Source organism: Tenrec ecaudatus, chromosome 5, assembly GCF_050624435.1.
Source record: "Tenrec ecaudatus isolate mTenEca1 chromosome 5, mTenEca1.hap1, whole genome shotgun sequence".
Classification (NCBI taxonomy): Eukaryota; Metazoa; Chordata; class Mammalia; order Afrosoricida; family Tenrecidae; genus Tenrec; species Tenrec ecaudatus.
Genome location: NC_134534.1, coordinates 166678204 through 166698620, shown reverse-complemented (window position 1 = coordinate 166698620; position 20417 = coordinate 166678204). Strand labels below are relative to the sequence as shown.

Here is a 20417-nt window from a genome sequence, read left to right as displayed (position 1 = left end):
TGATTTGATGGCAGTGAGGGTTTTGTTTTTCCTTCCCCTACTTGTTGAAAATGCTGGGTTAAGATGTTGATTTTTGTTGGACAAGATATTACAAAATAATAATTTATAAATTATCAAGGACTTGTGAGAGAGTGGGGAGCGGGGAGGGAGGAGAAAAGAGAGGACCTGATGCAGAGGGCTTAAGTGGAGAGCAAATGCTTTGAGAATGATGAGGGCAAAAAATGTACAGATTTGCTTTACACAATTGATGTATGTATGGATTGTGATAAGAGCTGTATGAGTCCATAATAGAATGTTAATAAAAAAGAAAAAAAAAAGATGTTGATTTCAGTTCTCTTTTTTGATGTGCATATTTCTAGCTATAAATTGACCTTGACCTCTGAGTACTTCTGCTGTGTTTAAAAGGCTTTGGTATGTCATGTTTTTGTGCTCGTTTGTTTCAAGGAACTTAAATTTTTCATTACTTATTTCTTCAATTACTTAGTATTTTTAAAGCAGGGTGTCGTTTTGTTTCCATGTGTTTGCATTTTCTTCCTTGCTTTTCCTAATATTGATTTCTGATTTTACAGCATTATGGTCTGAGAAAATGGAATATACAATCTCAATGTTTTTTAATTTATTAAAGTCTGGGGTCTAGCATATGGCCTATTCTAGAGAGTGTTCCATGTGTACTGGAAAGAATGTACATTGTGGTATTGTGAATTGCACAGTTGGGTGGGGTGTTTTGTATATATCTAGAAAGTCAAGTTGATTGTGCTTAGTTCTTCTGTATCTTTATTTCTTTCCTGATGATCTGTCCTTCCTTTAGAGTACTGTATTGAAATCTCCTACAATTATTGTTGTATTATCTATTTCTCTCTTGAATTCTATGAAACTTTGATTAATGTATTTTGAGGGTCTTCATTGGACGCATGGATGTTTATTATGGTTATGTCTTCTATATCTCTTTAGTCATTATGTTATGCCCTTTTTTGTCTCTCATGTTGGATTTTGCCTTTAAATATTTTGGATAGGAGATTAATATTGCCACGCCTACTTTTTTGATAGTCATTAGCTTGATCAATTTTTTTCCTCTGTTTAATTTTTCTGTATTTGTCTTTGTGTATAAGGTGTGTTTCTTGTAAGCGGCATATCATTCATCCTGTTTTCTTATTCAATCTGCTACACTCTGGTGAATGTAATGTATTTATATCCAGTGTCATTATTGATATGTATAGGTTTGTTGTTGTCAATTTGGTCTGTGTTTTCTGTGGTGTCATTGGTTTCTTTGTTCCTCAGAAATTTCGATGCTGAATTCCTTAGTGGATTTGTTTTGTTTCCTTTCCTGTTATTTCATTTCTTACTAGATTTTTATGATTTTCTGCTGACCCTAAGCATGAGGAAACACCAGAGAAATCAAACTGAAGAACATTTGCAGGATAACTAGCCCGCACTCTCCAAAAGTGTCATGGAAAGCAAGGCTGAGAAACTGCTCCAAATTAAGAGAGACAGAGGGCACAGGACAAATAACTGCACTGTGTGATCAATTTTCTCTTCTGAAAAAGCATAGTGTTGACACCATTTATGTAATGTGAGTGAAATCTGTAGGTTAGCTAATAATAGTCGTGGTGCTAATTCCCTGACTTGAGTAATTATACTGTGGCTAAGAGAATGCCCGTGTGTTTATGAAAATATACATAAAAGTATTCAGGGATTCATCAAGTTAATTCCGATTAGGTTCTAGCTTACAGTGGCCCTATGGAGGCTTTCCGAGGTATTGCAAATCTTTATGGAAGCAGATAGCTTCATCTTTCTTCCTCAGAGCAGCAGCTGGGTTTGAAGTGCCAACCCTGTGGATTGCAATCCAGTGCTTATGTGATAGCACTACTAGGGATAAAACTCCAAAGTTACTGCCACTGAGGAATCCTGATACTTAGCACCCCTATGGGACAGGTAGACCTGCCCCTGTTGGTTTCCAAGGCTGTAAACCTTTATGGGAGCAGAGAGCTGCATCTTTCTCCCATGGAGTAGTGGGTGGAGTTATCTACTGACCATGGGGTTAGTGGCCCAATGTGTAAAGGAGTTATATATTAAAAAAAAGCAAACTCGTTGCCATTAAGTCAAGGAGGGCTCACAGTGACCTGTGAGTTTCTAAGACCTTAACTATTTACAGGAGTAGAAAGCCCAGTCTTTCTCTTGAGGAGATGCTGCTGGTGGCTTTGAACTGCCAAGCATTAGGGATCACAGTCCAATGCATAACTACTAGGCCACCATGGCTCCTAAAAGAGCTATAGCTATAATTTATTTTCAATGGTCAGGTTTCAACAACTTGTTTTCAATATTCAGGTTCTATGTAAACATAAACATATATCTGTATATTTAGACAGAAGGAATATAAAATAAATGTGGTAAAATATTGACACTTAGGAATCTGGGTGAATTATTCTTTTGACTTTTCTATAAGTTTGAAATTTGTAAAATAGAACTTTAAAAAATATATATATATAAAAGACACTGGCAGGACATGAATGTGATCCTTGTTAGCTTTTCCTTTATCATCTCCTGTGGGTAGAAATACCAGTCAAGCAGGCCCAGGGCTTGAGAACTTGTGAGGGAAAGAATGATGGGCCTGATTGTCAGGCATATCCCTGTGGTGACCACTAGGAGGCTCCCTGGAGTGCCAGGCCACATAACACTAGAATGTGTTGGCTGATCTTTTCAGGAAACTTGGATGCCACACATACTTTTCCATTCTTTGTGGGGAGGCAGGATGAGTCACATGTTTTTGAAGTGTGATCAGCCCCAGGATTCAGGCCCCATTCGTGGCCACAATCCAGAGGCTCTGGCCCAGGTGTGGGAACACTCCCCATAGAGCCGAGGGCCTTGGCAGGGCAAGGCCTGCTTGGGAAAGTCTTGGGGCGAGAACAGTGCTCTTGTAGCCTCAGAAAGGTGCCTATTCAACATGGCTGATTGGTCTGACTTGGATAAAACAAAGCAACTCTTATTTAGCCACACACATGGTGACTCTGGAGTCTGATTACATTTAGGGAAGGACCCAAGGCCAATTTCATGGCCTCCTTGAACAATCCCATGGGAGGCAGGTCCTTACTCATGCCCCTCGTACTGCATAGCCTCCAGGTTTGCCTTCTCCCACCTCTCCAACACCCTCTCAGCTACACTTACCTCGTGCTCACCTGTCCTCCAAGGCCTGGCTAAAGTTCTGCCACCTCCCACTCTCTCCATACAAATGGCCATTCTGATCATGCAACATTGGGGCAGAGAACTGGATGCAGGGGAGTTGGTGTAGGGTGGGGGCCAAAACGAGGAAGAAGCCCTATGTGTCCTAGGAGTGGAACTCTGGGCAGAGGTTTGAAAGTGGGACGGCGGGTAGCAGGACTGAACTGCACTCTCCTGGCCAAGCTTTACCACTCACTGCAGGAAAGGCTTCACCAAGACCCTACTTCCCGGTGAGACTTCTGACTTTGCAGAACTGGTGAGTGCAATTCCATGCCAGGGGCACTCCGTTCCTTCCACGTGCCTCTTCTCCATCTTCCTCCCATCAAGGCACCCCAGGCCTGCAGCTGCTTTGAGAGGGAGGAGCGGTGCAAGCAGTGCCTGGCAGGCAGTGGAGCTGAGTAAACACACACTGAACCAGCGAGTCTGCAAACTAAGGCAGAGCAGACCACCCAGATGTCAAGGGGCCCTTCTAGACCTATGGTTCCTTTCCACCTAGATGCTACCCAGGTCTTCCTGGGAAAACTGCTGCTTCCTGGGCACTGGAGAAGGTTCCTGTCCATGACCTGTGGCCTGTCTTCTGTGGGACTTGTTTGCATCCACAGAATCCCAGGTACCTGCCCAGCGCCTCGGTGCACCACTGACCACAATTCACATTAGGGTGTGAATTTCTGGCCTTGGCCCCACAAAGAGTTGACCCCTGTCATTGCCTGACCCAGGTCCCTTCTCCGCTGGCTCCTGGCAGAGTTCTTCTAAAGAAGGCCCTTGCAGAAGATGAGGGGCAGGAGGGAGAAGGCCCAAGTAGCCATGTCTGGCTCCAGCTTGGTCCCAGGGTCCCTCCATGCCACCTCCTTGTTTATTTCTCTCACCCAGAGTGGTAGTGGGTCTTTGTTTATTTGGACAAGGGTGGCCTCCCAGATGTTTGTTTGATTTCTCAGCATTTTTACACCGTATGTGACCACATAATCATATAATTATTTATACATATATATGATTAATACATATATAAGGATTTGTGTATATATAGATGTATATTTCTTGTATTGTCCTCCATTGGTCTTAAGTACCTAGAATTCTCTCCCCATTCCTGATAAGCCTCTGAGTGACAGGGAAGCCATATGACCATGTCCAGAAAACGAAGAAGACGTCAGTGGGTCTGAAGCAAAGCTAAAGCTACACGGAGCCCAGACCTCAAATCTGGAGGATGAACACTACTCAGGTCTGACCCCAATTTCCTTGGTGCAACTCCATATTTAGGTGCAATGGTTCCAATTGACACCCTCGAGCTGTCTAACTGCCTGACATTGTTCCTTGGGGGTGAGCTGGGACAGGCTGCCACTTGGCCCTGGGAGGCCCTTGGCATGTCCACCGAAAGACTTGGAGACTCCACAGCAAAGCCTCCGAAGCAGAGTTCATTCCTTCACACGGAGTACAAAACCTTCAGCATTGTACGGGAACACAGACTTTACTTGAAAAGTAAATTCACGTTGCCGGGATACAAAGGAAGAGCGGTCTCTCGTTCAATGCTGATGGGGTATGAAAGGACTAGGAGTTTTACAAGCTAAATAAACTTCTCAGAAAGCACATCTGAACTCCAAACAGCTCTCCTAACCGCCTCTGAGGCAGGGCCACGGACACAGGCGAGTGGCCTCACAGAGCGGAGCGGCCGCTCCGCACAGCAGGCCCGAGCCTTCTGTGGCAGTGTTTGTCCTCTCATTTTACTGTAAATGGACACTATTAAATTCATTTCGGATGTTCAATGTCTTCATGACCTGGGTCAGGGGCATGAGCCAGTCTTAAAAGCCCGTGCTTTGAATGTGTACTGTTTCGTAACTGGCTGAAGCTCAACTCTCCCCTAGGCCTGAGGGCTCCCCTGACCCAATAAGCCTCCCAAAGCCCCTCAAGCACACCATCCTAGTTTTTTACTCTTCCAGGCAGTACTTTCCAAACTATTATTACCCCTTGGCCGGGAAATCCATTTTGTGGGTCAGATAAAACATGCTTTCGAAATGAATCAGAATAAAACAGAAAAGAATACACAGTCCAGGGTCAACACTGTTTGTGACAAGACATTTTTAGCTCTGTGTGTGTGTGTGTGTGCACGCTTACGTTGCAGAGTAAAATGCATTTCTGACTGGAGACTTGTGGCCAACAGCTGTGAAACCACAGCTGTCCTGGATCTGGTGGCCTCTTATTAGTGGCTCTGCACTGTCCACCCCCCTCCCTTCACTGGGCAGGACGGTGCCCTTCAGCTCACCAGATGCCTCGGTGGTGCCCAAGAGGGGCACTGCCTCCAACCAGAGTTGCTGACTGTCCACCTAGGGGGAACCTGTGACTCTTTTTACCCTAAAGGGATACAGACTATGTCTAAAAATGCCCCGCGGGGTAGGCTTCTGTTAGCAGAGCAGCCCAGGTGCTGGCTGTGCAGGGACCTGGGCTGCCGTATTTTTGTTAAGTTGCGGGCGCAATTGGGCAGAATGTTACCCTCCTGCTCTTTGGGAGTGCCCATTCTACAGGACTGTGGCGGCTTCCAGACAAGAGCTCTCGGAAGAATATCATTTCATCTGGTTTGGATGCCAGGAAAGCCTTCTCAGCCGTACGCAAGCCATCGACTGGACGAATCTAACGCTCAACTTTCATGACATCCATTTTAGTTCGAATCTCTTCGTACCTTTCCTAAAAGGCAGCGCAGATCTGGCGGGAAAGGAGAAGCCCTCCCATTATTCAATAAGGCCTCTGCTCACCACAGCGTTTGGTTCGCCCACCGGATGGGTCAAGCTAAGGAGGTGGGCAAAGAAGACCCTGAATGGATCCGATCTTCAGCTGGGCGATGGTTCACAGGGTTCACTGGGATGGCCATCGTGCTGGTAGAAAGTCATCCGTTTCAGGAATGGGGGTGAGGTGGGGCTAGAAGCTCACGACCAGCAAGAGAGATGTGGCAGGAGCGCAGGATGTCTTTGGACCCCAAGGGCCCCGCGTACTGAATCTCCTTGACCCAAGAGAAAGGACAGAGGATGAGCCACAGCAGAACCTGGAGCCGGAGTATGATCCGGAGTATATAGACAGAGCCAGGGGCTTCCACGGGCCCGAGTCCAGCTCAGGGCCTTGGGGAGAAGGTTGGCTGGAGAGTGGGTTCTTCTGAGTACTTAAGTAGAGGAGGGAGCTGGGGCTGAGGGCGTCTGGGGATGACGTTTACAATGGAGTGGCATGCTCTTTGGGCATTTATGAGCAGCCCTGAGAGAGCCCTGCACAGCAGGCCAGAGGCTAGGACGGGGGACAGAGGGCGAAAGAGAGGCCTGCCTGCGGCCATAGCAGGGAAGACACTGACTGAACAATGGGTTTCACCAAACTGCAACCTCTTCACTTCCCTCACAGGCCCCCTCATCACATGAGGATTGTGAGTTTGGTGGGCCACTGCTATAAATTATCGAAGCCAGCTGACAAGTCAAGAGGATTGTGAGGGACAGCAGGGTGCTCCCAGGGGCAAGGAGGCAGTTTCCCAGAAGAGCCACCAGCCACAGTGGCTTCCTTTCCAAAGGCAGAGTGATGGCACACTCACAGGGGATGGCTCCACAGGCTCGTCCTGGCTGCTTTGTGTAACCAGCTCACCAGGGTTCTCTCCTGAGGCGCCTCTGGGTGGGCTCCAGCCTCTTGGTTAGCAGCGAAATGCTAATGGCTGGCACCCTCACCTCCCAGTAGGGTGTAACATCTACCTTCAACACTGGCCAGTGCCGAGGGAGGGGTGGGAACTGGAGGGGCTGAGAGAGCAAAGGACAAACACATACGAGGGGAAGCACGAGACTTAACAGAAGTCTTTCTGCAAGGAACACACATGTCAACAATACACAGAACAGGTTGTCTGTCAGAGGACAGCAGACTCCTACAGGATGGCTTTCTGAAGAAGGGCGGGTTTCAGGCAGACCTTGGGGGGAGGCAAGATGAACTGAAAGGCCAGGAGGAGTCCCTCAGCACTCACCCAAAATACTGAAATTCTTGGGAGAGCTGAGGGTCTTGGATATTTATGTATGTGTGTGTATAAACATGTATATATATACTTGATCTTCTCACACACACAAAAACCCTTCCAGCCCCCTGAGGTAGTTAGCTGGCTGATACATGTGGGGTTAATTGAAGGGTGGAGGGATAAATAGCTTGGTGAGCCTCGCCTTTCTAGTTCTAGGGTCTCTTGCTTCCTGATGGTTGGACGAGGGTGCAGCTGCCTTAGCCGGTTGCGTGCCGTAGCTGGCAAGGCTCACTTCCTGCAAGACATCTCTGAGGAGAAGCCACATGGACTTACCCCGAAGCAGCCTTGGGTGCTGGAGCAGCCATGTGGAGACCCCTGTCAGTGCTGAGATGCTTACACGTACACTGATTCGGCTTTCCTCCTGCAGTCGGCGTCATAGTGTGTGTTTTGTGAGATGGAGGAGGACTTTGTGGATTGGTGTCAGACATATGGGTTAATGTTGGACTTGTGGGCTTGGGCAGCACTGGGTTGGGATGTTTTCTTGATGTGCACTTACCCTTTATATGAAACTATCTTATACATGAGTTTCTGTGGATTTGTTTCTCTAATGTAGCCAGACTAACACATCCTATCATTTGACCTGTCTCCTTCCTGGTGGTTTTATATCCAACCCACAATCCTCAGTTGCCCCTCCATGTAGCAGGGCTATGCCCATGGCCCAGGAGCCTAACTCAGAGTGGCTCCCGATACATTCTGATAATGCAACCCATTTGTGAAGACCCACCTTTGAAAGTCAGGGCCATGCAGGTCAGTATGCGATCTGCCAACCTGCTTCACCGCATCAGCTTTCATCCGTTGGGGAGACATGCTTGAGGGTGAACCTGTCCAAGCTGGACTAAGTTCTACGGGGGCTGCAAGCCCGCATTGCCTGCCACACGGGAGCCTCTGCTTGTGGTACTTGATCGCCCCCTGGTGGTCACTTGACTGCAAACCCAAAGCCCTCCCAGAGGTTTGTCCAGTCTGGCTTTGCCACTCTGAGGCCAGTAACCCATACACTTTCCCTTTCCCCATGATATGTTTCTAGTGTGAAGTCAGACTTAAGTAAACATTCAACGTGTAGAGGCGAAAGGGGTAAAACAATAAATTCATCCTGTCTTGAGTGTGGGAAATATTTACATTCTTCTTTCTCATGTGGGGCTCCAGGTCTAAAGCCCCACACGTAGTTTAAAAACAGTGCCGTGGCAACAAGCCACAGTTCTCACCTCTCCATTTACCTAAAACGAGTCTGGATTTATTCCAAAATAAACTAAGAACGAAAGAAAGAGACTGGAGGGCTGATACAGATGGAAAACATGGAATTACAAAAAGAGCAAATATGTACAGCAAAGCCCTGCCTGTACATAGACCTGCTTTATTTATCTCTTTCAGGGTGCCTTTGTTATGGGCTCACTTGTGTCTCCTCGGAATATATGTCCATGTGACTGGGCCATGATTCTCAGTATGATGTTATCTTCCATTTTGTAATCTGGTATAATTATCCCCTGTGTTGTAAATCCTGACCTTTATGATGTTAATAAGCAGGATTAGAGGCAGTTATGTTAATGAGACAAGGTATAATCCACAGGATTCTTTGTCTTCTGAGTGGATCTCTTTGACCCAGAATAAAAGGGATTAAACAAATGATCAGAGATCTGGGAAGGCCTGCCTACCATCCCCAGGAAAGTTGAGCCAGGAGTGAGCTATCATTTGGACCTGGGTTCTTGTGCTGGGAAGCTCTTAGATCCGTGACAAGATTCCCCAAGCAACATGGAAATCTCCAAGCAATGTCGGGACCATGGATGCTACAAGGAGACAGACCTTCCTCTTACACGACAAGTCATCAGAGAGAGAGAAAGCCTGCCCTTGGAGTTGATGCCTTGAATTCAGACTCCTAACCTCTCAAATGGTGAGACACTAAAGTTGTGTTTGTGAAGGCCATCTACTTGGGGCATTTATGCTGTAGCAGCACTAGATAACTGAGGTACACACTTTGGAGGAAAACAGAATAATGCTTTTGTTAATTTGCACTGAACACTTCATCTGCCTTTAGACATCGATAGTGCCCTCTCCCTGGCTCTATTCTGGTGGCCTGAGCAGAAAGGACTTTCCTGACCATCATGCCATCATGTGTGAAATTGTACCTCTCTCTCTCTCTCTCTTTCTCTCTCTCTCTCTCTCTCTCTCTCTCTCTCTCTCTCTCTCTCTCTCTCTCTCTCTCTCTCTCTCTCTCACACACACACACACACACACACACAATCCCTTACCCTGATTATTTTCTTCAGAGTCTGTGGGCAATCAAGTCTTCTGTATTGGGGGATCGGATTCGCTTTTCCAGCCTTACCTTGACTGCTATGGGATGGTCAGCTCATCTCATCCATAGCTACATGGAGGCAGGTGATGTGTCAACCAGGTGGGATGTTTTGACATGTATAGCATCAAAATAATATTTAAAAGGCATGTGATAGCTATGCATTTGGGTCAAGTTGAGGGGCCAGGATTCTCGGTGGTTTGGCAGTTAACAATCATTCCCCATCAAGCTGACCTCAAACCCAGCCCTGCAAGACCATCACAGGCCTTGGGCGGGAGACTCCACGATGGGATCCCATTAGAGTGAGATGCAATACCCTTTTCTCAGGTCACAATCCTGATGCATTTAATTGCTTCCTGGGTGTGGCCTGCCTGGAAGAGAAATAGATACTGGGGAATTTCCTTTTTGCTGAGTCTGAATCCTGCTCCTGGTTCATCAACATCTGGCTCTAGTGACCTGTTGACTGTGGATTCATCACCCCCAGAGCGACAAGCCTGATTTGTTGACCTTGGATTCATCATCCTCTGTAGCCACCAGCCTGTGGTTTCCCCAGCAGCTGTCAGCTCCGATGGCTTTGGGAGTCTGGAGAGGCCCCAGCCTAACCTATGACCCATGGCTTCGGCACCTGTCTGAATTTGGACTTCTTGGCCTCCACAACTGAAGGCCATTCTCTTGAGAGGGATTGTTCTCTGCATGTACCTATATGGGTCACTGAATTTGCTTCTCTAGGGAATACAAAATAAGTGGGTTCCAAAATAAGAACCATAAGAAGTTCGTGGTAAGCAATTTCTGAACTGAATAGCTACTTTCCCACTCTGCCATCTTTGAGGGTCCATTTTTGCCCTCGGGGGTCACAGGATGGTGCAGGACTCTAGAAATCGTGTCCTCCCACCCTTCATCGATGGAGGAGAGGGTTCCTGCCCTCGTGTATCTCCTTCTGCCTGGGGAGGCCCATCTGTACTTAAATCCCCGGAAGACTTCTTCTTACGTTTTGTTGCCAAACCTGGGGCCCTGGACTCACCCAGAAACCACTCACTCACTGGGAGTGGGAGGGAGACCATTGCCACTGGACGAGCCCAATCCTGTAACTTGTGCCCTGGACCGGTTCAACTAGGTAGCAAGAAATTGTACAGAGTTGGATGGGTTTCAGAAGCCGCTACCACCCTCGTAGAGGAAAGAAGAAATGGTGCACACGGGCCAATGGGAGTGAGCAGGGGGCCAGGGCGGGCCCGAGAGGAGGCAAGAGAAAGGAAAAAGGGCAGGTGGCTTTTCCAGCAATCTTGCAACAAGTTGGACTTCCTGCAGCAGACAGGAAACCTTGCCACGACGGCAGGAACAGGTGAGGGAGGGTCTCATAGTGTTAGGTCAGGAATCACCTGGCACAAAGCAATCTGGCCTTTAGTCTGGGCTCCTTAGAGCTAGACCAACACCTGAGGCCTGACCAGATCACCTGGAGGCCTCATGCTAATGAAGCCTCAGGAGACCTGGTATCATTTACACAGCCATGTCCTGGGTCTGATCAAAGCTCCAGCACTGAGGCTCCAAAGCTACCCGGTTGGTAGCACATTACTCTTTGGACCGTGGAAGTTGTTCAGTGTGACATCCCCTCCTCCCCCCAAGACCTTAGCATGTGGATCTCTTCATTGGCGCCCTTCTGGGTTGTAATAAATCTGTAAGCGTGGTCGACTTGTCATGATTTTTGTAAAAATAATCCCAAAGTCAGGGCCAGAAGGTGCCGGCATCAGCCTGTGTTGCCGCACCTGAAGGAAGGTGTTCTCCTAACACATGAGCTCTGACCCAGTTCTGGGTGGCTGCAGCCGGACAGAGTGTCGCCTGGGTGGCTGGTGATGGGGCAGGAGAAGTGAGGACTGGATCCATTTCTGCATGGAAATTGGAACCACGCAGTAAGTCATACATATTGACCCACTGTGGCCCTTGCTTGGCGCTGACAATATTTGCATATACATTCACACATATTATACATTATGTAATATAGGTATACATACTCCAGGCAAAAACTCATTACTGACATTTTACAGGTACATCAAAGATTCTCTCTGTAGCTCTTCCAACCTGGTACAGAAGTCACGTCTGAGAGAGTATTAATACAGCTAGGTCGAGGGACTAGGGCCCCTACACATCAAAAGACTTCTCCCAAAGAGTAAAAGGACGACAGACTAGGAAATAAATGTGGATAAGGTATATCAGGAGGGGGCTAATCTCTAAAAGTTATGGAAAACAACACCTCAACACACAATAAACAACTCGGGGTCCTCCCCAGGAGTAGGTGTCCCTGGGTGGTGGGGACCGTTACTACACTCAGCTACTAACTGGAGGATGGACCCATCCTGAGGCACCTGGGGAAAAAGGCCTGGAAGTCCAGTTCTGAACTGTCCAGCGCAGTTCTACTGTGCACACAGGTGGTCACCAGCCGCTGGAATGACTCCCTGCGACTGATGTGGTTCTTTCTCCCCAGCAGTGGGTAGACTGGGCTAGTTTACCCAGAGGCTAGTTAGTTACTCAGAGGGTTGCAGATAATTGAATTTTACAACTCTGCTCATCAGGGTTAAAGTAAAACAAAAGCCTGTGTCTGACTAGGAATGTAAATACTCCTGAGAGAAATGGCATTCCTGGCAGCTCAGTGTGAAAGAGATGCTCTTCAAGCAGACTGGTTGAGGAGACAGGAAGGAAAGAAAAGGGAGAGTCTTCCAGGAGCCTCAGGGGAGACATGATTCAGGGCGGCTACACGAGAATGGCCAGCAGGAAAGTTTACTATCAGGAGAGAAGGGAATTCAAAGACTAGAGGACATAGACAAGTGTTAACATAGGTGAAGGGGAAGACAATATACAACCAGAGAGAAGTGGGTAAAAATGATGGAGGGTTGAAAGAGTTAAAGGCAACCGAGACAAATACTGTCCCATGCAATCCTGCAGCAGCAGTGATCTAGAAGTAGACGTGTGGTCAGTCCACCCAGGAACACACACAAATTTGACAGAAGATAGCTGTGGATGTGTGTTTATCTTCACAGCAAGTGCATCGATGAATGTGCTGGAGGATACAGGAAGCAGAGTTAGGAATACTTAACCCAACCCCCTGAGCAAACGAGTCAAGGGGCCTGAGAGATCAGGGCAATAGTCTCGGAGGACATCCCAGTCTGTTCATCAAGGTCTTATAAGTTTAGGAGTCGCCATCAACGTATCCACACAGCTCTCTCCCTGTTGGAAGGAATGAAGGATGACGACAATGGAAAGACAGATGGAAATAGTCCGAGGGACTAATGGACCATGCACACATCAGTCTTCACTACCTTGAGACCAGAAGGACCAGTTAGTGCCTGGCTACTCTGACCAGCTGTTCTGAAAAAGGATCACATTCAGAGGTCCTGGACAGAGTGAGAGAAACATGGGGAACAAAGTTCAAGATCATCAAAGAGATCGGGCTTCCTGGTCAGGCAGGCACAGGTGGGACCCAGAGACAAGGGCCCATAGCCATTCTTCAGGTCTGGAACGGAACTCACTTTGGGGTAGGAGCACCAGTCATTTAAGCTCAAAGGGCAGCATTTCCCCAGTGACAAAGTCCGGAGGGTTAGGAGAGGAGGGATGGCAACAGGGAACAGGGAGAAAGCACATTCGGCGATGGTTTTTGGAGGGGACTGTCATGGATGAGTTGAGACAAAATGTGTAAGAATTTTTTATTGGAGACTGATGACATGCACTATAAACCTCACCTAATTCATAAGAAAAATAATTGTTTTCAAAGTTTACTCTCAGGCTAAGGGGTCAATTTAATCCTCTACTTTCCCGTCAATGCCATTTTCAAAATTGAGGTAAAGAAGAGAGTCTTCGAGTCAGAACCCCTGGGCTCACATCTTAGTTCTCCAAGATTTACTAGCTGTGTCGCCACAGAATGAGATGAACGCTTCTGGACCTCAAGCTCTACTTCAATGAAATGGTAAAACAAACGAACAAAACTCGATGTCATAGAATTGTTATGTAGATGGAAGTGGTCATTTCATAAAATATATTTAAAATATGCAGAGCAGGCATTTATAATGACTAACAATTGTTAGGGAGCAACGTTTGGTAATTTCTACAATGAAATCATTTTGTGGTCATGCCTTGCTGACTACACAACATTATTTTTGCTTTTACAGTTTGTGAACACATCGCCGCTCCCTTGTCTCCAAAGGTATCTAAGCCTCTACTCAATTGGGAAAGCTCTGCTCGGGGTAAAGATGCACCACTGAACTTGAAGCATCAGCTGCTCTGTAGACATATGAAGGTTGGTCTAAGTCTAAACCATCTTAGACTTTGTGGGCATATTGTCTCTGTTAAAATGACTTAGTTCTATTGCAGCAAAAAAGTAACCAGAGAAATAAGTGGCCACGGCTGTGTTTCCATGAAACTGTATTTGTAAAAACAGGCAGCAGACTTGAGAGCGTCTGCGAGCTGTGGTTTGCCAAACTCTGTATTAGAGGAAAAGGCAAGAAAGTGAGTTATGTCATGGTTGGAATGACGGGCCCTGATCACCAAAGGAGACCAGTTTGGCCTATACAGTGGGGCTGGAAGGAGCATACATGACAGCTCTGGAGACATACACGAATGAATCTACCACTGTGCTTCCAGTAGAGGCCAGCAGTCCTATTACTGAAGGGTCGCGACTCCCTGCAAGTAATACTCCAGGATCCCTTTAGATTCAAGGTTTGTTTCCCTTCCCTTCTCTGGGCCAAGACCACCAGGCACTTGTTGGTTCCATGATCAGTTGTAGAAGCTTCCCTTGCATGCCCTTTCATGTTTTTGGGGTGTTTAGAAACTAAAGAACTTCTTCTTTCCCAGACCCCCCACCCCCAATTTCTCCTTTTAAATGAGATCTGCCAGGAGGAATTTAGAATGTCAAGTGGAAGACTGGGAGTCCTGCTGCTGGGGTTTCCCCCCCACCCCCCAGGGTTCCTGCCCTTCATGAATTCTGGCTGAGCAGCTCTCTTCTGAACTCTACAAATACCCCAAAATCCTTCCACAATTCCTCATTCAACAACAACAACAACGGGGGAAGTAAAAGGATGTGGACCAAATACGGAATCAGACATCAGGCTAGCTCGGTAGCCATTCATGGCCGGTGACAGATTGGGTCCTGTAATTTCTAGCAGTCGACACCACTGGACAACTAGGCTGTCACACAGTAATGTCCAGGCTAGACTCAATCCGGTTTCTCAGAGCTACAGCTATTCTTGGTTCCAAGGCCGGACAGGAAATTTCTCCTGGGAGTCCTGGGTAACAGCCAATGTCTTCTTGCCACCCCACACTGGACACCGCGGCCCGGTGCAGGGGGGCTGATGGCATTGCTCTCATGTTCAGTTTGGTGAAATTATTCCAGGGTCGAGGGAGCAATATAAACTCTAGGTACCTTGACCCAGGAGTAACCTTGTCACACGGGAGGAAAAGCAGATAGATTGCTGTCCTTCCAGCAAGCCCGAGTCCAAGCACAATCAGAAAATCAGGTAGAGCAGACTTCAGTGGCTCTCCTACCCTAGGAGTACCAGAGAGCCAGGGAGGCGGCAGACAGAACACAGACCCAGACTTCCCGGGTGAGCGACCGACGGCCAGGGCAGGTTGGCTTCTTTTGGGGAAAGCCGAGGAGCTGGGCTCTGTGGGCAATGGCATAGACAGTTGCTCTGAAGACCAGGACCCCTAGGTCTTAACAACACCCCCTCTCACCCCAATCTAATGTTTTGTCTCATGAGCAGCCCAGGGCCAGTTGGTAACCTCCCGGTGCCAGGGTCTGCCAGGGTGATAGCATGGAAAAATAGGCGTCCTTCGGACGACACCTTCTACGAGATACCAAATGGATATTTTCTGAGGGGTCTTATAAAATTCTAAACAGAGAAAAGCAGCAAGAAGTGCCTCCCAGGGAGCTGAAAGGCTGGCCTCGTCAATCCCTGACGCCCTGCACCCTGTCTACGCCGACAGGAAGGCAGTGGGTACCTGACTCCGGGTGTGTCCAGGAGAGAACCCTGGTTTGGTTCCAGTCATGGCCCTTTCCTCAGCGTCCTGTGTGAGGGCCCCTGGCAAGAAGCAACGTCATCACTGAATTCAAAAACACACTGGTGGGGCGCCGAGAGGAGGTCCCGAGAGTCTCAGTGCAGGGTCCGTGCTGGGGTTCTGGGGTGTGGACGTGGGAGGGTCTGGAAGCCCTGTTCCACCACCAGGCCTCAGAAGTCTTGCCCAGTGGGTGAGGGGTTTCCTCATCTCTCCCCGGAGTCCCAGCCTTGTGCCCCCTGAGACCCCTGACACGTCCCTTGGGAGCAGTTCGATCTTGGACCATGCTCATATCCCGCTCTGAGCTGCAGCCCCCAGGAGTGCTCCTCACCATCCCAGTGAGAGGAAAGTGAGCGGTGCCCTCCTCTGCCACCTCCCCTGCCTCCTCTCCTTCCTCAGCCCTTGGCTCCCTCAATAGTGGCTGGGAGACTATGCTCAACGGCACAGTGCCCAACAGGTGATGGGGTGGGGTCTTCCTGAGACGCTAAAGGCCTGGCCAGAATCCCCTGGACTCCCAGGTCTTGTCTCTTCCTGGCTGCAACCTCAGTGTAGAAATCCCCCCCTCTGCCACCCTGCTGGCTCCTACCCAGTGGGGGGCATGGGAGCTTCAGATCTGCCTGACCCTCCCCACCTTCACATGCAGCTAAGAGGGGCACAACCCTACTTTGCCGGTCTTCTAAATTCTTTCTCAACCCAAACACAATCTTCTCATTGTCCCTCTCAGCCCTAGGCCAGCACCCGGGTCTTGGCTATCCCCCAAACTTTCCTACCAATCCTTGCCACCTCCTGCCAAACTGTGTCCCCATCCAAACATGTCTTCAATTTTATCGGCACTCACGAAATTCAGAGCATTTGAGAGTTCCCGATAAAGCACATGTCTCCCCTGACTTCCAACCTACAGAGGTAAGAGGTCGTCGCGGGCAGCCTGGTGTTAGCTAGGAGGTTGGCGTCAGCTGCTCGCAAGCCTGCTCTCCCAGCGAGCTTTTAGATAACAGAACGCGACATGGCCCTGTGTCATCTTCAAGACGGTTGGTCATCAGACAATGTGATCCACGGGGTCTCCATTGTGAAGAATCACCAGGACCTTCTTCCCAGCCTGTCTCAGGAAGCTCAGCTGAAGCCTGTCACCACGGGTGACCCTGAAATGCCAGTCACACAGCTCCGAGGATCCCAGCAACACAAAAGTCAATGCAGCCCGACAAACTGGCAGACAGGTGATGGGTTTTTAAAGCAGGTGTGACGTATATGCTGTATCATGATCTGTGTATGTTTCCTCCCCCTCAATGGTTCCTTTACATCCCTTCTAGCTGTACTTATCTGTTGGTCTGTAAGTCTACTATGAACCAAAAGGAGATGGTTGAGTGAAAAAGACTAAGAAACTGAAGTGATTTGTTGGGTCCAGATCTAAAAGAGAAGAGTTCCCTCTGAAACAGGGCAGCGGGCAGTAGCAAACCTCGAGGAAGAAGGTGACTAAAGGCTGGAGTGGCTGAAGACAATGGCGCCCCATCCAAGTCCACCTCACCAAGATCCACCTCCACTCTGCGCTCGCTCTCTTACTCTCTCACCCTCTCCCTGCTACCACCAGCTGAGAGGGCATCCTGGGGCTCACACTACTCAGGGCCTGCCCTGTCTCCATTGCAAACCACTATTACAGCCATGGTATCCCAAAGCCAACTGTGGGGCATCCAGTAGAGGCGTTGGGACCTTGCTCTGTACACTTGGGCAAAGCATCTGGGTCAAGACCAGCAGAGCAGTGTGGGGATTGGCTGATGAGCTCAAGGGCCCCACTCAGCCCTCACTTCAGGGGTGTGTGTGTTCCCTGTAAGAAGCTTACACTCTTGGATGAAGCCCCATTTCTTCACACAAGTATTTTCAAGTTCAATTCTTTAGAAATTATTTATGTGCGGTCGATGGGGAGGAGAGAGGTCTCCTAGTTGGGTTAAAGTCTATCAACTTCAAGGATGAAACCTCCAAGACACCACAGGGACAGATTAAGAGGGGCCGGGAGGGGCCCCAGTCTCCCCCCCGCCCCTCACCCCCAAGCTTCTTCATTGGCTTATCTAGATGGATCGATGAGGTCTGGGCCTCTTTTCCACATTCATAGAGAAAACGCCAAGTCCCTTCCACTTCCATACAGGGCAGGAAGAGGAGCTTGGCAGAGGCACGCACCTGGATCCTGCCCAGGGCTGCCCCCTCCATGGAGGGTCTCGGGTGAGCCTGCCCTGGGCCCAGAGGCTCACCCTTCGGGCCTGAAAGAGGCTCTCTCAGATAGCTGAGACCACGAGTCTCACGGTGTGTCCAGCCAACTCCAGAATCATGAAGGAACTGCTTTTCAGCTGAATTGGTCAAGCAGCTAATTGTGTCCTGAAATGGGGTGCATGGACACCCCAGATCTGCTGCTCCAGGGCTGCTGTCCCCATCTGGAACTACTGAGTAAGTACATCACCACCTGACAGATGTATAAGGCCAAGCCTGACAACTTCAGGATTCCAGATCAGTGCCGCGTCAAGTTGTTTGTTTATTGTTGTCTTTAGCCCGGGGGTGACCACCTCATGGTCAGGGACTCCAACCTGAGATCATGCCACCACAGCCTGACGCAGCGTCTTGCAGGGGACATGCTTCAGAAGGATCCTAGGTCAGAGCCTGTTCCCTGGCCTCTTCCTACTGGCCCTCCCTCGTCTTCTAGACATGGCCTCTTGCTTGTACTCCTTTCTGGCCTCAGACACTTTCCTAGTGTTTGGCACCCGACATCCATGCCTCACCACACCCCAACTGGTGGTGGCACCTGCTTTCCTCTATGACCTGGTTCTGTGGTACCAACACATAGTGTGGTAATTACATAATCTGTTGTCAACTTGAGACTATTAAGAGTGAAGGGATGGAGTTTAGCTTGTCAGTCCGGTCACAGCTTGATATGACCTCATTTGCAGGCGCTAAGGAGATAAATAGCTCAATGGCAGTGGGACACATACTCCCTCCCTGGGAGGCATTCCTGTTGACAAGCCACATGGAGCTACACTGATGCAGCCAGAGACTTGGATTTGGAGGAGCCACATGGAGACCCACATCAGTACTAAGATGCTTCCACCACCACTGGATCCACCCACTGGCCTGTGATCTTCCTGCGCTCGGTGTCATTGCATGAATTTACAGACTGGTACTGGACATATGGGCTAACACTGGACTTATGGACTTGATCTGGACTGGTATGGGATGTTTTCTTAATGTACAATTACTCTTTATATAAAGCTCTTTCCTATACGCACCTGAGTGTCTATGAATTTGTTTCTCTAGTCTACCCAGACTAACACACATGGTGATACTTTCAAAAAGAAACGGGATGCCTTAGTAGACATCGGGGCTGGCGTTCTCTTGTAGGTGTGGTACCTGAAGACACACCTAAAGCTCTGAGGACACCCATCACGTAGACAAGTACAGACTCAGACTGTGATCACAGCAGTGGAAGGACACACTGCCCTCTTGAAGCCTTGTGAACCGGCTCCCTGCCCACATTCACTCAGCGACCTGCCAGGAGGGCCAGGAGGCCACAGGTCACACCTCAATCAGGTTGTACGCAGTATGCTTACAGCCAGACTCACAGGTAGACAGAGAAGCGGTCCTCCACAGGGCTGACCTCAGAGGGGCTGGGAGCACGACTCACACTGGCAAAAGGGGAAAAGGAGATGTCCCCTTCCCATGTCCTTTCCTTAGAAGGCATAAGGACTGAAAGCTTACTCTTGGGACCTCGTGTTTTAGCCTTTGCAAGGCATTGTAAACTGTTAACGTGTTCAGCTGCTAAGCAAAACAGTTTGAGGTTCCAGTCCACTCTACCCAGAGGTGCCTCAGAAGAAAGACCTGGTGGTCCGCTTGCAAAAAATCAGCCACTGAAACCCCTGTGGGGCACAGTTCTGTTTTGTGGCACAGGATTTCTACTCTGACAACGGAGTATTATAAGTCAGTGTCAGCTGGACAGACACAGTCTTTCTGAATGTAGACAACGCATGGAAAGAAAGGGGCGCACGTATTACAGCTTCAGCGTGGGAGCAGATGGGCTTTCAAATCACCCCTCTCCCTAAGAGGAATGCTACAAGCCAACTGAGGGAATTGGGAAGACCAGGCAGGGAGAGGTACTGAGAATCAGGAAAGGAACTACTTGACAGCTTTGCCTGGTATACCAGAGGCCTTGAAAATGTTTGAGAAAAGGTGGGATTAGCCGCCCTACTTCTGTGTGTCAGGAATGAGCTCTTCTTAAGGATTTATGAGCTGTCAGGCGCTGCCCCACCCCCACGAGCCACTCTCAAATGACATTATGTTCACCATCTTATGTAACCATTACGACTATCTGTTTCCAAATTCTCCATCACCTTTACCAGAAACTCAAATTCCCTTAAGCAAAACTCCTTTCTTTCTTTCTTCCCCCTACTGCCCACCCAGCCCAGCTCCCTGCTATCAGTCAGTTCTGATGCCCAGTGACCCTATAGGACAGGGTTTCCAAGACTGTAACTCTTTACGGGAGTAGAAAACACCATGTGTTCTCTGGCGGGTGGTCTTGAACCACTGACCTTGGGGTTATCAGACCAACTCAACACCACTATACTACTCCGGCTCCCCACCTGCCCCAGGGAACCATGAAGACACTTTTTGATCTATAAAAACAAAAGATGACAATGGGAAATTTCCAGATTTTTCCCCCTCACATTTCATATTACCAATTCTCCCCATGAGAGATCATTTTAGACATCAAACTCAGACCCGAGCCTCAAGAAGTCCCTCTGAACTGAATGCATTTCCTACCACTACCCTTCTCTAGCAAATCAACTCCAGTTCCATTCCTGGAGGCTCAGGCCTCACAGACCA

The 20417-nt window shown here is 48.6% G+C and overlaps 1 protein-coding gene across 3 annotated transcripts in view; it reads right to left on the bottom strand.

Annotated features, from left to right (window-relative positions):
• Nucleotides 1-20417, bottom strand: part of PRKAG2 (protein kinase AMP-activated non-catalytic subunit gamma 2) — a 305092-nt gene that overhangs the window by 178613 nt on the left and 106062 nt on the right. The gene's annotated exons all lie outside the window — the stretch shown is intronic.